Source organism: Melampsora larici-populina, assembly GCF_000204055.1.
Source record: "Melampsora larici-populina 98AG31 unplaced genomic scaffold MELLAscaffold_29, whole genome shotgun sequence".
Lineage (NCBI taxonomy): Eukaryota > Fungi > Basidiomycota > Pucciniomycetes > Pucciniales > Melampsoraceae > Melampsora > Melampsora laricis-populina.
In genome coordinates, this window is record NW_006768793.1 from 543,841 (window position 1) to 559,382 (window position 15,542).

Consider the following 15,542-nt stretch of genomic DNA (forward strand, 5'->3'; position numbering starts at 1 on the left):
TACCACCAAAATGACAATGTCATCAAGCACACTTTGGGTTCACCTTGGTCATTTTGGTTTGGGGATGGAGTGAGCCCAAGAAGCTGGGGCTGAATCAGGCTGTGGGTAGTTTGAGGGGCGGCTTCTATTTGTGTTTTTTTGGGTCAGGGCTCAGCCTGAGTCTTGCTTTTTGCTAATATCTTCCTGCCATTTTTGATGAAAGAATTCCTCCACACAGATGGGTTCTTTGGAAGTACTTCTTCCCAACACTCAAAATACAGCTGGGCAGAAGAATTCTTCCACATTCTTTTGCCCATAATAAAAACTCAAAACTATACAGATAGGCAAACGGAATCCTCTGCTCAGCTGTTCTTTGGTGCTTGGGTGGACAAAAACCTTGGCCCAAGTGTATTTAATTGAACTTTTCAGCCCAATGACCCAGATAATTTTGTGACATGATTTCAATCAGAAATGATTAATGGTGGATCAATTCTTTTCATAGCAATCAAAAGGATTAATAGAGGAGTCAATTTCTAACAATTGAATTCATCTAGAAGCAATGGCATTACAAGATACTCAAAAGGTTTAACAACACATTCAATTCATTTAGAAACAATACATTCTGTTTGATTGTGTTAAATTTTTTGAAGGGTCCAATAGGAGGTTCTCAGTGCAGAATTACAAGAACCAATTCTTTGACTTTAAGTGAGTTAGAAGTAGACACTCCTTATAAGACAACATGTGTGGAGAAAGCCCTAGAAGACACGCGTTGAGGTTCTTTGGCTTGGGAGGTGGAATTCATGCAAATTACACATTGGGTGGAGGATTTCTTGTACCCATCTGTATATGTCTGAGTTTTTATTCTGGGCAGAATGTTTCTTCTGCCCAGACTCTGGATAGTGGTATGGCCTGCTTCAGGGGATGTGACTTGAGGAACAGAGGGAGAGGATGCTTTTGAGTGTAAATGATTATTGTAGCAACGGTGGCTCGCTAAGCTAAGCTAAGGATTTTTGCCACCTAGAAGCCGCTAAAGAAAAATCCGCTAACACTAATCTTAGTGGATTTACGCTAATGCTAAGCCATTAGCTTAGCGGTGTGGTGATCAATTTAAGGGATCAATCAAAAAATTCATATTTAGGAGTTTACCGGTTTATTAGAAAGGTTTAGAAGGACAGAAAATTCGAAATGGAGGTTTTTGGATCAATTGAAGCTCTTATGGACTTATGTGTTGGTCATTGGGTTAACATTACATCATTTTGTTTCACATTACTTATTAAGATCATTAGAGTTCATTCACAAATTCATTACAAAAAGAAAGAAAGAAAAAAAACATAAGGAAAATTTGACAATATAGGTATGTAGGTTGGAAAATGGTTTTTAGGGTAGTAATCACAAAGTTATGGGTATTATGAGGTTAGAATAAGAAAGAAAAACATTATATTATACTGTAACAATTTTAATCTTGAAGGTTGATAAGAAGAAACGGAAGTTATTAGAGAAAAGGTACTTTTTCGAAGTTGGTAAACAAGAGGTATACGTGTAGTTTGGATATGTAATGGTGGTAATAGTGAAATTTAAGGTTGCCAAGAGGATTGTCTGGGATTTTTAAGGTTATAGAGGATGATGTCATATTACATGAGCAAGAAAAAGAGAGCAGCAGCTGTGAAAAGTGAAGAAAATGGGTGAATTTCGTCAAAAATGAAGGTTTTCAGCTCATTACATATGTCAAATGACGTCAGAATAGGTTGGTAGATATCTCATTCAACGCAAAAGAGTGGAATACATAATGTACAAACTTTAAATCAATAGTAGCGGAGGTGTATGTAAACAGTTATAAGGCAGATAAGAAATTGGTATGAATCTCGAATTTACAGTCACAAGTCAACATGTAACACTAAAAACCTTAACTTCACAACTCAATATCTTACTCATCACTCATCCGAAATAGGTCATATGGGTGTCATAAATGATCAGTAACACGAGGGCTACAAGAGGCACTTTAGTAATCAACAATTGGAGCACATCTGAAAAAATTCGTAATCTCAAAATTTGGTCCATTCCTTTAACGTGAGAGAGGCAAGTTGGGTGAAGATGATTGGATAGTTTCCTAATTGTTATATAGCCATAATCAATTACTATCTAAACGGAGATGTCTACATCTCCTCAGGTAAGTCCTTCCACTTTGAATACCTGATCTTTAAACTAAAGATCCAATACGCATGTGTGGTGTGGGGAGGGCCCCATAGGGCGGTATGTCACGAAATAAGCAAGTCAGCTCAATTTGGTAATACCGCCTGAGGGGCGAGAACCAACCTGAGAAGGGTTCGACTTCTCAACCCGGGAGGTGGGTGGGTTTTTTCGAATTTTCTATAAAGGAGGGAGCTTTATAGAAAAGGAGGAACTTGCTAAAGAGATGCAGGTGCTGAGATGAAGAGAATGTGAAGAGAGGAAATTTTCTCGTCTTCCATTTCTTCTAAATTTACCTGAGACTCGAGACCTGTCCTCACCCAGTCTCGTGTCACATGTGTGAATCTTGAGCGCACCTGTCACTCCTCTCTCTCTTAGGAATGGACCTCAATGTGCAACCGCAGGCTCCAGCACACTAACAATCCATTCCTTTAACGTGAGAGAGGCAAGTTGGGTGAAGATGATTGGATAGTTTCCTAATTGTTATATAGCCATAATCAATTACTATCTAAACGGAGATGTCTACATCTCCTCAGGTAAGTCCTTCCACTTTGAATACCTGATCTTTAAACTAAAGATCCAATACGCATGTGTGGTGTGGGGAGGGCCCCATAGGGCGGTATGTCACGAAATAAGCAAGTCAGCTCAATTCGGTAATACCGCCTGAGGGGCGAGAACCAACCTGAGAAGGGTTTGACTTCTCAACCCCTACCCTCACGAGAGCTAACAGAGCCGTGAGTCTGGGGAAGTCAAACCCCCCTAACTCTGTGCTATCGTGCCACCACACCACTCCTATACATGTCTATACACTCAGTCAACCCCTAGTATAGGGTATGATGTATGTGATCTGTGTGAATACACACGTACGCCTCAAACCTCCTGTATCTATAATACAGAAACTTAAAACTGAATCCGTCATTGGAATACAGCCAAAACTTTAAGCAATCAAACTTAGTTTTCTCTATCATCCAATTGCCATAACTCGCCCAACAGGATCAGGCAGGACTAGACCTCTAATAGAATACCTACAACTCAACTCATTATCCGTTAACACTAAATGAAGAATCACTCCGACCTTCCCATCCAATCATCCCAGGCCACACATCTGCCTTCCTCTCAGTTTCTTTGACCAGTTAATCTTCAACTCTTATGGCCTTCATCAATTTTATCGTTGCTTTTAACTCTTGATTGCTAAACTTCCTAAGGTAAATCAAGTACGCCTCCGATGACCATCTACCACTAATCTTGATCTGTTCTCTAGATGCGCCTAAATTCCAGCGTAAAGAGGCCCCCCAATACGAAAGGAATGCCCATAAAGTGCCTGATCATCTGGCGACCAATTCTTATTCCATAATTTTCTCAGTTGCTCGATTACCAGCCTCTTCTTGAACCCAACTATTTTTCCATTCAGTGCAAAACCGAACACCGGGTCTGTTGGACGCTTCGGCCGGCAGTCGTACAGCAATTTTAGCACTCTTATCGGGTCTAGCATCGATTTCTGGCGGATCAGCTGGATTTTCTGCACCTCTCCAGGTTTCGCAGTTTTCGCATCATGAAGGTCGATCGTTGCATAGGAAAGGTCACCCGCCCAGTGTACATCCCTCCATAGTGGGACCTTCTTCTTGGGATCGTCGGTCACCAGCTCTCCTAATCGTGCCGTACCCCAGAAAGCCACCAACGCTATTGCCAACAGCGCCAGGTCTCCTTCTTCTTGTGGCAAAAGGACCTCTACCAGTGTCATCAGGTCTGAAATTAGAACTGGTGGGCGTATCTTCTGGGCTAGTCTTTGATCTGTTTCCACCTGCAAAGAGGCTCTCAGTAGCAAGTTTACCAACTCATCTGACTTAGTTGGGTAATCTTTCCTATGGAACCTATGCCAAGCCTTTATCCCTGCGATATACGCCTTTAAAGTGGTCAATTTCACTGATTCGTCGTCCTTCGCTAGGTTTTCGTTCTTTTTGGAGCCCCAGACGACAAATTGAAGCACTACATCCGGATCAATCGGTAGCAAGAGATCTCGATTCACCTTCTTCACTTCTGCAAACCAAAGTAATTTCACAACTCCAGAGTTATAATGCCGTAACGTCCCATCTTTCCATGAGCCTCTTAAGAAATGAAGTTGAATTTCATCTGAATCCGATCGGTTGATCCCTAGAGCGTCCCTTTTGAAGGCTCCGAAAGGTTTCGTGACCTTCTTTATGTTAACGGTGTCTGAGCCGACTCGAGCTCTAGGATCTTTCAGTTGACGATTTGGTTCCTCATCGTCGGTGTCCGAGTGTGTCGGTGTGAACTGGTGGAGCAGAGGGCTTAGGTTGTCTGGGACAGTGACGAGAACTTTGTTAAACCAGAAGAGGTTCCGTTCCAGCTTCCCTCTCGACAAAGTGTCGGCTTTATTATCCTTCGATGAAACACGTCTCTGCTTTATATTGCAGCTCAGGTGAGTCAAGAGTCTCTGTATCTTTTTCCACTCATTGTTAACATCAGCATCTCTTGATTTCCTTTTCTTGATCGCGTGCTCTGTTGTAGTATTATCAGTGTGGACTTTAAACCTCCTGCCATTCACTCGAGTGGTCTTCTCTAACACCAACAGGCCTAGCCTAATCGCGATGGTCTCCGCTCAGGCGATTCATCAAACGCTTGAGGTGCGTCCCTTCGTCTCCCAATCAGGTTCAAATTTAAAACAGGCCCAGTGTTGACCAATCAGCACTCCGATCCTATAGGAGAGGCGGGAGTTAGGCAACCATATACGTTTGGGTAGAGTTGTTGTCAGATTTCAACATCCATGAGTTAGGTGTAAAGAGAGCTCATGCTCACCCATACGAGGACGCTGCATCCCCCACCCAACCTATCTCTTCTGCTACCGGGTTTGGAACGATTGGACAGGAGTCAAAGCAAGACAGGCAAGTGTCCCACTCCTTTAGGTCCTCTACCACATTGTCTGGTGTTATCCTTAAGGCGTGCTCATTCTTCCACTCCTTCTTCCAGCGGTGTAGGGAGCTTAAATAAGGGGCCATGTGCGGGACAATGTAAACAGTATGTACCAACCGGCCTACAAAGGTATCCACCTCAGCGAGTTTCCAACTCTTTCCTTCTGTCAAGAGGTCTTTTATCTGAGTTTTGCGCTGATGCAGCTTCTCTTTCGGTAGCCTCACTGTGTGCTTCGCCCCGTTCCAAACAAACCCTAAAAACCGCTGCTCTTCTCGAAACGGGCAATTCTTCTTCGGGTTCGTCTGAACTCCCATTGACTTGCTTAGCGTTTCGATATCGTCTAGCAAAGATTTCTGGCCAGGACGACGTAGGATTAAGTTGTCATCTACCCAGTGGAAGATGACTGGAAACCCGAGCTTCTTCATTATGATCCATTTCCACGACTCTGCCGGTGCTCCGAATACACCACAGCTGGCCACACCTCCAAACCCCACGGCCATATCGATCCAAACTCTACCTCTAAAGTCCACAATTACCAGGAATCGTCTCTGGGAGGGGTGTACGCCCAGCTGTCTATAGGCTTTGGCCCAATCGACAAGAGCCAACTCCCACTCTCCTGGGTTCGCAGCCAGGAAGCGTGCGACTGTCTTGAAATCATCCCACCTTGTTTTGTAGTTTTTCTTGTCGACAAAGGAGTTCACCAAAGGGACATTAGGGTCGCGTTTGGGGTAGGAAAGGTCGTTGATAAGTCTCAACGAGCCGTCGCTATTGACGGCACTACCCATAGGGTTTGAGCGGAAGAAACCATATTGTGCAAACACGTCATCGTGAGTATAAGGACCAAACAGTCTACCTGCTAGCAGTTCCCGCTCTATTGTCTTCTCTATCTCGTCCTGTACCTCCAAGGCTGACGAGTGGTTTTCTGGTGTGTACCAAGGGAGATCTCCTATTGTATGCTGAGGTATTCCCAAGCAGAAGCCCTCCCTGAAACCATCTAGAATGTACGGTATGTCTTCCTTTAGGCCAGTTTCCTCCATCAGTACTCTGCATCGTTCTAAGTTCATCTCTGTTCTCACCGGTGCCGGCCAAAGACCCACTCCAGCCACCTTGAACGTCTCCCTGTCCTTCAGCGGCAGGATCTTCTTAATTGGCTCTAGGTTCGAGTTGTCTGATGAATATTCGGAACTCAAGCTATCTGATTCGGTCTCCCGAGTCGTGCCACCTGTAAGCCCCCCTCGCTCTCTGGTTACTCTTCCTGTATCTGAAGGTTCAGGATCTATACGATTAACCTGGGGCACCATTCCGTCCAGGAGTCCGGGGCTTAAGGCTGTGTAATCAGAGAGCCAGGTACAAGTGTGGGAGGGGGGGGGTTTGAGGCAACGGCAAAGCCAGAAAAGGAAGCAAGGGTGCGTGAGAACCATCTCAGTTTCCTTTCATCTCTAACAACCAGTCACCAGCTAATGGTCTTGGTACAGAACAAATTAAGCACAGACATGAAGCTCCTGCCACCAGTATCTCTTAATGGAACAATAGAAGGTGTTAATCTAAGGAGGAGTCGTACCAAACAACAAATGTGCACAACCAGGACGGAGCGGCCCATCATGTCATCCGTAACAAGACGAAAGCGACGTATCAACACGCCCGTAGTACGTTAAAGTATGGGTTTCACAATTGCAGGAGTGAGGGGAGGAAAGGTAGTAGCAGGAGTGTCAGTTACTCATTCTTGCTCACACCCGCTCATGAGAAGTAGCTCACCAAGCTCCATTCTCTCCGCCTTTCTGGCTCTTCCCACCCTTATGGGTCCCACTCTGCCTGGTCGCGTGTTGCTGACCCTGGGCCACCCAGTCCTGACCCGTTTGGTTTGACTGCTGTAGCGGTTGGCTCTTTTGGTACTGGTACTGGCCAGAGCCTCCGTAACCTCCTGTCCGACCCCTATTTCCTCCTCTCTTCTTTTTCTGAAACCTTCCTGAACCTCCGCTTCCACTCTCCTTTTCCTTTGCTTGGCCATCGGTTTGAATTTTCGAAGTGCTCGCTACCGGGGTCTGAGTCGCTCGAGGTTCTCCAGTGACAAAGTCATATCCGAATTTTGGTTGGCCTGGGGCGTACGGATTGGTCTCGAATTTCAAGTCTCCAGCCGTCTCACAATCCCATTGGGCCTGTCTAGCCGCCAGTTTCAAGACCCCTTTAGGTAAGACTACTCGGTCTAACTTCTTTCCCCGTTTGCCGTTTTTCTTGGTCTCGTAGATGATCTTCGAACGCTTCCTGGAGATGGCCGTGCGGATAGCCAAGTGGTACCTTAGGCCCACCATCCAACACTTGTATTGCACCATCAAGCAGTTCACCACCTCCTTGTGCTTAGTAATATACTTAGCGTAGGCATCGTGGCCATAGACCTCCACCGCGTATCTTGATTCCAAATCACAAGCCATCACAAAGTCTCCGTACGACATTTGTTTTTCTTGGTCTCTCTCAGAGATCTCAGCGTTGATGCCTGTCTTCCAATCTTTAGAACCATCATTTACCGCGGAGTGAAAAGCGCTGATGTAAGAACGTTGGAAGACTGATAACGGTACGTATTTCTTGAATTTCTTGAAGGCCTTATCCCAATTATCTGGGAGGTCTGGGAGGTCCAGGCCAGAAATCGTCTCTGCTCCTCCAAACCCAAATTTCTTCTTCTTCAACTTCTTCCCCTTATCCGCGTCAGATGACTCTGATGATGAGCTGGATGAATCCGATGACTCAGACGAGCTCGAGGAGAGTGAAGAATCAGACAAAAGGGAACGTCTCTTTGGTTTCCCTGATTCCGAGGAGGAATCCGACGTGGATGATGTCGAAGGTGATTCATCCGAACTATCCAAAGATGAAGAGCTTGTGTCTGAACTCGAAGGTGAGTTTTTTCTCCTCCGTTTCTTTGACCTCTTCGAACTACCCTTTCTCTTCTTCTTCTTCGATTTACTAGCTGCCTTCTTAGACTCCTTCTTTTCCTTTGCTCTTTTCTCTTCTCTACTTTTCTTCTTAGCTTCCTTCAGCTCCTCTGCTAACCTAGCTGTTTTCGCCTCCTTCTTCAATTTCCTAGCTTCTTCTTCTCTCAACTCTGACTGCAGAGCCTTGATCGTACTCAAGTCTTCGTTGTCAATCGCGTAGAGAAGGCGATCCATAAGGGTTCCTGACTTGCCCGGTTTCCCTGCCTCTGAAGAATGTTTCGTCTTCTCTACTCTCGACTCCAGAGTCCCTCTGTCTTGGCCAGACAAGAGGTCGGGTGCTATCGAAACCACGACAAACAAAAGCCCAATCCTGGGAAGAAACATCGTCAGGACCAACTACCCCTCTGGTATGGGACGGGTAAGTTTCTCTTCATTCAATCGCGTGAGAATGGATCTAAGTTCATTCACAGTCTCTTTAGACCGGAGTCCTCTAGGGTCTCATCACCAGTTGGCCAGTCCGATCACAACAATCCTTTTGTTATGAGAAATTCCAGCACCTATATTGGTCAACCCTTTTGAGGGGGATCCGCTATTGGGTCATCAAGTGATCAACTCCGCGGCTACCACCGAACTTAATCGGGAGCCAGGCGGGAGTTTTGGGAGCTACTGGAGCTACTACCTTACATGGACTGGAGCCCCTCAATGGGTCTACAACTGTCTAACCCAAGGGTTTTGAAGGATGGGGGAAGGGGGGGGGCGGGAGGGGAGGGGACATGGTAGGACAGTAGCTTACGTAAGTCCTCCTCTATTAGGTATTTGTATGATTTCCTTAAATCTACTAAGCTTTTGCTATCTGAGGCTGATTCCTCTTTCCTCCTATCTTTCCCTTTCCCCTTATCCTCCTTCTTCTTCTTCTTCTTCTTTGCGGGTTTTCTCTTCTTCTTTCTGTCCTTTTCTCCTTCAGTACTCAACTCATCAACATCAGAGGACTCGCTATCACCTTCTATTCCGATGTCGAAGGCCGTATCTTCAACTCTTTCCTCTTCGATTACCTCGGTAGTTATCGGGTTTCCAATCCCGGAAGATTCCTTGGTGATAGTCGAGGCGATCTGGTGACTATTCGCCGCAGGGGTCATTTGGCTTCCTAGTCCAGGAGGGGCTCCTAGGTTCGAGTCGAGACCAGGCTCCTGCGTATCTAGACCTTCCATAGGGGGAACCCGGGAATTTGCTCTCCTCGAGCGAACTTCTGCTTGTTCCTTAAGTCTCTGTGCATGAGCCAACGCATGAGCCGACCCGCCGCAAAAAGCGGTGGCGGAGCGGTGACGGGGCGACCCGCCCCGTTGCCGCTACACGATTTTTTGTGCAGAGGGCCCAAGCGTCCCGTCACCGCCGCGGCCAAAAAATTTGGTATGTAGCGGGACCCGGACTTGGCGAGGCGAGTCAAAAGGACGCCCCGCAGCCGCCTCTCAGAGCGGTATGCAGCGGGAGCAACCCTAATAGAATTTGGTCCCGTTTTGAGACTAACCAAAGCTAGTACTTAAAACACACTATCAACCCTCAATAGCCATTGAGTCAAGTCATCTGATTTCCAAAGGAACACCCGGAACACCCTCGATCCTGCCTACAGCCTCTTCAAAGACCCTCAATCAATACTCTACCTATTTCAATTCGATAGACAGGCCAATTCGTTAGGATACTTCTTCTTATCCAAAGTCTAATTAGCCGATTTATCATATCAACAAGAAAGGAAACATCACAGACATCACAGTGGTATGTCATTTCTTTCGATATCTTACATTTCTGTCATTTCAAAGTTAGGTATTGATTGCACCTTGTTTGGATCGTATTGTCTTTATTGAGTTTGCCCTCCGATTGTCTTCCGGTTTTCTGTGGATGGAAGGAGAAGCAAGATGCCTGGGCCCTGTTTTATGATTTCTGACTTCTACATAAGGTGAGTCCTCTTGATGAATCTGTTGTTCCCCAGTTGGACTTCTTTCACAAATCGTTTTCTTAAAAAAAACTTGCAATCATCTGACTATCTTGAATCTATCTAATTTTTTTGTCGTTTAATCATCTAGTTTGAATCTTGATAGCTTATATACCATGTCGAAGTCGAACTCTACCCTTGAACCTCCTGCTTCTCCTACTAGTACCCGTCCTAATCTGCGTCCAAGAAGTCCTACTGGTCCTAGACCAGGCTTCGTGATACAATCTCCTGACTCACGAGTCGCTGTTTGTCGTCCGTTGAGTGATATTGAGTTTGATTTAACTCATAGCCCCTTTCATCCAAATCCAGATCAAGTCAAATCCGATGAGGAATCTGTTTCTGTTGTGGAAATCACCGATGCCACTGAAATCCTGTCTTTGATGCTACCTAAGAAAAAGAAGAATGCCAGGAAGGTTCAACAACCCAAAGCCAAGTCTCCTCGTCGGGGTGCCAGAGGTCGTCCGAGAGGATCTGGTGCTTCATCCGGTTTACCTCGAGGGCCTGCAAAGAAACAAAAGAAAGCAATCTCTCCGACTCTTGTAAGTTGTTCATTCCTATCAATCTTTTCAGATCTTTTTCAATCATTTTTCTAAGTCTTTCATTTTCTCTCTCTCGTCTAGACTGGCGTCCCAGCTTGCATTGATGTTGATCAAGACTCGGACATAGAGATTGTTGAAAGTGCTGGAGTCCGCCGTGCTCAACTCGGACGGGTCTCAAAGCTTTTAGAGTATTATTACCCTCCAACTCATATCAAAGGGGAGGTAAGCTTATTTTCTTCCACCATCCTCATCGACAAGACTTACCTAGAAATGTTTCTCTATCTCTGGATTTTAGGTAGGAGATGATCCTCGATTGTTTCAGTGTAGGTGGTGCAAGGCCACATTCACGCGTGGCCTTCGCACACACTACAATCTTTACGCTCATCGGGATGGCGCTAAAGGACGCGCAGCCTGCCCTCGCAGAGCCAACACGGTTCAGTCAGGCTGCAACCTTCCTCGCACCTGGGCTCAAGAACAAATCGATATGTTGGCAGAATCGAACGAAGCAACTGGCCAACCCACTCTTGACTCCTTTTTAGCTCAAGCAACTTTCAGCATCGATCTTTGCAACACGATTCTTGTCATTTGGATCTTGAAGCATGCTCTCCCATTCAACCGCTTCTATGACATGCCACTCTGTGCAGCCTTCAAGCTGGCCAACCGACGAGCTGAATTAAGAACCCCAACCTGGGCCGCTGGTGTAGCTAAGGATTTATATCAGAGCTTGAGTTCCACAGTGATCTCTTTGGTATATGTAAGTTTGACTTCCTCTTACTTACTCAAAACTCGTCTTCCATCTATCAATCAGATTTTGATTTCTTCATTTTTCAACTTCCATCTTATATCTTCATCTTCATCTTTTTCTCATTCCATTCATCTTTATCTTCATCTCTAGGATAATCCCGGTAAATTTTCTCTTGTACACGACGTCTGGACAACAAAGGGCAACCGATACGCCTTTATCGGTGTCTCGGCCAACTTCATCGACAGCAATTGGAACTATCGAACCATTCACTTATCATTGAAGCTTGTTGCCTGGAACAAGTATGGGTCACTTCTAGCGCGACCGGTGGCTAGATTCTTGATAGCAAACAATCTACACAAGAAGATAAGTACAATCCTTCCATTATTTGTAAAACTTCTCGCAGGTAGACTGATATTTTCAATTTTTGCTCAATTACATGTTAGGTCAGACTACTGACTCCGGTTCTAACAACAACACCATGGCAAGGGAGATGGAAGTTATGTTCTCGCGGAGCGCTTCAGGCGTTGCATGAGCTTTCTTCCTCTCTTCTTCTTGAGTGATTGATTCGATCATTCTTCTTGATTGATATTTTGGGGTAGTCAAAGATTTCTTCTTCAACTGTCTCCACATCCACCTAATTGTATCCTTCTATTCTTGAATATAATTTCTTTATTTTTTCGAATTTTCTATAAAGGAGGGAGCTTTATAGAAAAGGAGGAACTTGCTAAAGAGATGCAGGTGCTGAGATGAAGAGAATGTGAAGAGAGGAAATTTTCTCGTCTTCCATTTCTTCTAAATTTACCTGAGACTCGAGACCTGTCCTCACCCAGTCTCGTGTCACATGTGTGAATCTTGAGCGCACCTGTCACTCCTCTCTCTCTTAGGAATGGACCTCAGTGTGCAACCGCAGGCTCCAGCACACTAACAATTTTCAGCTAGTTTACAAGGAAAAAATCACCTGTATTCATTATAAGAAGTGCTGTACATCATATCATTGCGTCATTGATCACTTTTAGCTGTGAAAATTACATCATTTATTAGTAACAAAATCATTACATTGCGTCATCATAGGGTTTTTAGGGATTTCTGGGCGGATTTGATTGGTTTTGAGGCTGTTGACCATTGTAAAAGTTGGAGTACATTGTTATATATACTTTGAGATGATTCTGGGACTGTTGTTCCCCTTTTTTCTTCATCATCTACGCAGTTATTATTTTGTTTATCATCATAAACTTATTTTAATAGTACCTGGTCACTTAAATACGCCCTTTATTATAGCTATAAAGAGAAATTTACTTTAGTTTTATAGTCAAAAAGACTTATATATCACAAAGATATTGCTTATTTTCTTCAGTTATCATTTGGGAATAACACTATAGCAGTGTTGATAGTAATAAAAATTGTGCTTTGAAGTTAAAAATTTGTGTGAAAGTTATATTTCTCTGGTGCCTTATCTGTACTCAATACAACAGTGCCTTTTCCTGATTGTGTTGTTTTAGAAGAGCAGTCTCAGACAACTTCTACTAGTCATTATATTAGTAGATTATCCTCTTCCAGCTCTGTATAACCCTTGTTGGGTTATAAGTTCTACAGCGGGCGTAAAATGATACCCGCTAAGCCAATTAATTGGCCGCTAAACCGCTAATAGCGACTTAGCGGCCTTTTGCACTTAAAACATGTTTTTTTTGATAGCTAAGCTCTTGGCTTAGCTTAGCGCAAACCCGCTAAGAGCACCCGCACTCGTTTGCGGTTGTTAATGCTGTCGCGTGTGGTAACAACCTCAACACTAAGTCAAAAATTACTTAACTTGTTGTAATTTCACACTTGTGTCAAAGTATTGGCACAGTAAGTTAGTCAACTTGAGAGATAAATCAAGTTTCCACACCAATGCAAAGTTTACAAACTCAAAATACACATCATCCCCTTGTTTCCACAATCCACCACCCAATTCACGCGACTTTTTTCAATAGATGGCAAGCGCATTCATCTCAAGATACCTCAAGAGAGCACAAGAGTTGATTCAAGAGGACCTAGATGATCAGGATGAAGACCTTGGATTAGACAATCCCCTCAATGAGAGTGATGATGAACACCCAAAGAAAAGAATGGTATATACAGATCAAGAAGAAGCCAATGCAAACCTTACCAGAGACTACCTTTCCCCAAACCCAAGATACAACAAGGAAACCTTTCAATGTCAATTCCAGATGCCCAGCAACATGTTCAAAGACATATGTACCCGGCTAGTCCAGCATGATAAGTACTGGGAACAAAGACATGTGAGCATCCATCCAGTTGACTTTTGTTTAACAACTTGTTTTTTTAACTTCTCATTCATACTTTGTTTGATTAGGATTGTACAGGAAGATTAGGCTTATCACCTGAGCAGAAGGTCACTGTAGCTCTACGTCAGCTTGCGTATGGAGTACCTGCAGACTCAACTGACAAGTATCTAAAGATAGCTGAATCTACGTCTCTCAAAGCTCTGAAGAAATTTTGTGACACAATCATTGACATCTATGGTCCTGAATTTTTAAGAACCCCAACGGAGGAAGAATTAATTACTATTTCAAAAGAATAAAAGGTGTGAGGTTTTCCTGGTTGTAAAGGATCCATAGATGGAATGCATTGGGCATGGGAAAACTTCCCAAGTGCTTGGCAAGGATGGTATCAAGGCAAGAAGAAATTACCAAGTATATCATTAGAAGCAGTGGCTTTGAAAATCTGCAGAATTTGGCACACTTTTTTTGGATCACCTGGATCTCTCAACGAAATCAACATCCTGAATTCAAGCCCTTTGTTTGACAAGTTTCTCTCGGGTATGTTCATACCCATTCTTTCACTCAATGAGATATTATGTCATTGACTTATTTGTTCATGTATCTGCATAGGAATGGAAGATAATCTTCACTTTGAAGTTAATGGAAATGAATACACACATGGTTACTATTTAGCAGACGGTATCTACCCCTTGTGGCCGGTGCTAATCAAATTGATTCGACATCGGGGTGATGCTGCAACATCTCTCTTTGCCAAAAGACAGGAAGCTGCAAGAAAAGACATTGAACAAACCTTTGGAATTCTTCAGGCTTGTTGGTTGATCATCAAGCAACCAGGTCGACTTTGGGGGATGCACAATCTCAGGAAGATTATGTATTGCTGCATTATACTACATAGCATGGTGGTTGAAGAAAGAGTGGAAATAGATCCTATTGTCAAAGACTACAACAGTCAAGTACAGGTGGTACCTAATATCTGAAATCCTTGTCTTGGATCATCACTTACCAATATGATCCAGGCATCTCAAGAGCTTTGGGATAGTGATATGCATCTGAGATTGACTTGGGATCTCATCACAGCTGGATGGTTGGTACAGGGAGGTTTATAGACAAGCAAATAAAAATCTCATTTCAACAGTTATAAAAAGCCATGTTGAAGACCATTGAAAGTTTGAAAACAAATGTATATAGTCAAAATCCTTTTTCATAGCTCCCTCCTAAGGTCAAATGAGATACAAAAATTGATTCAGAATCCTTATGAAACAATTCAAACCACAAGAAATGAATCTAAATTGAAACTGTTATAAAACCAATCTACAAAATAAGAAATTGATTTGCAAGTAATAAGAAATTGATCCAAATCAATTCAACAGTACAACTGTTCTAAGCCTGTTCCATAAGATAAGAAAACAATCTTGATCAATCTAGAATTGATTTTATGATCAATCTAATATCTATATAATCACAAAGTAAAGTAGAACAATCTCTCAATCAACATTGAATAAAGAGAAGCAGACAGTCAAATAAAAGACTTACCTTTGAGTTCAATGACTTGGAATAGCTACACGACATCAGAGCCTTCTGCTTCCTGCTTCTCATACTTGAGAAGTATTTGAGCCTGCATTTTCTATAAAACTTTTCTCGCTGCCTTGTTCATCTTTGATTCATCTTGATTCATAATGTCCATCTCTTTTGTCATGATTTCTGTGCTCATCATCTCTTTGGCTAATTGATTTGATTCTTCCAAGGCAGAGACTCTTCTTTCTTGAATTGCTTGAATTTTTACCTTCTCTTTAGCTAGAGCCTCCTCATCTTCTTCACATGCACATTTAGCCTTGCTCAGTTGGTTACTCTTGGAGCTCTTCTTTCCCAAAGGTCGAATTGGGCTACAGGCAAAAGCAGAGAGGCAATTGGTATTGGTTGCTACTGAGCTTTCCGTAGAAGTTGAAAAGGGAGTGATTGGGGACCACTTGG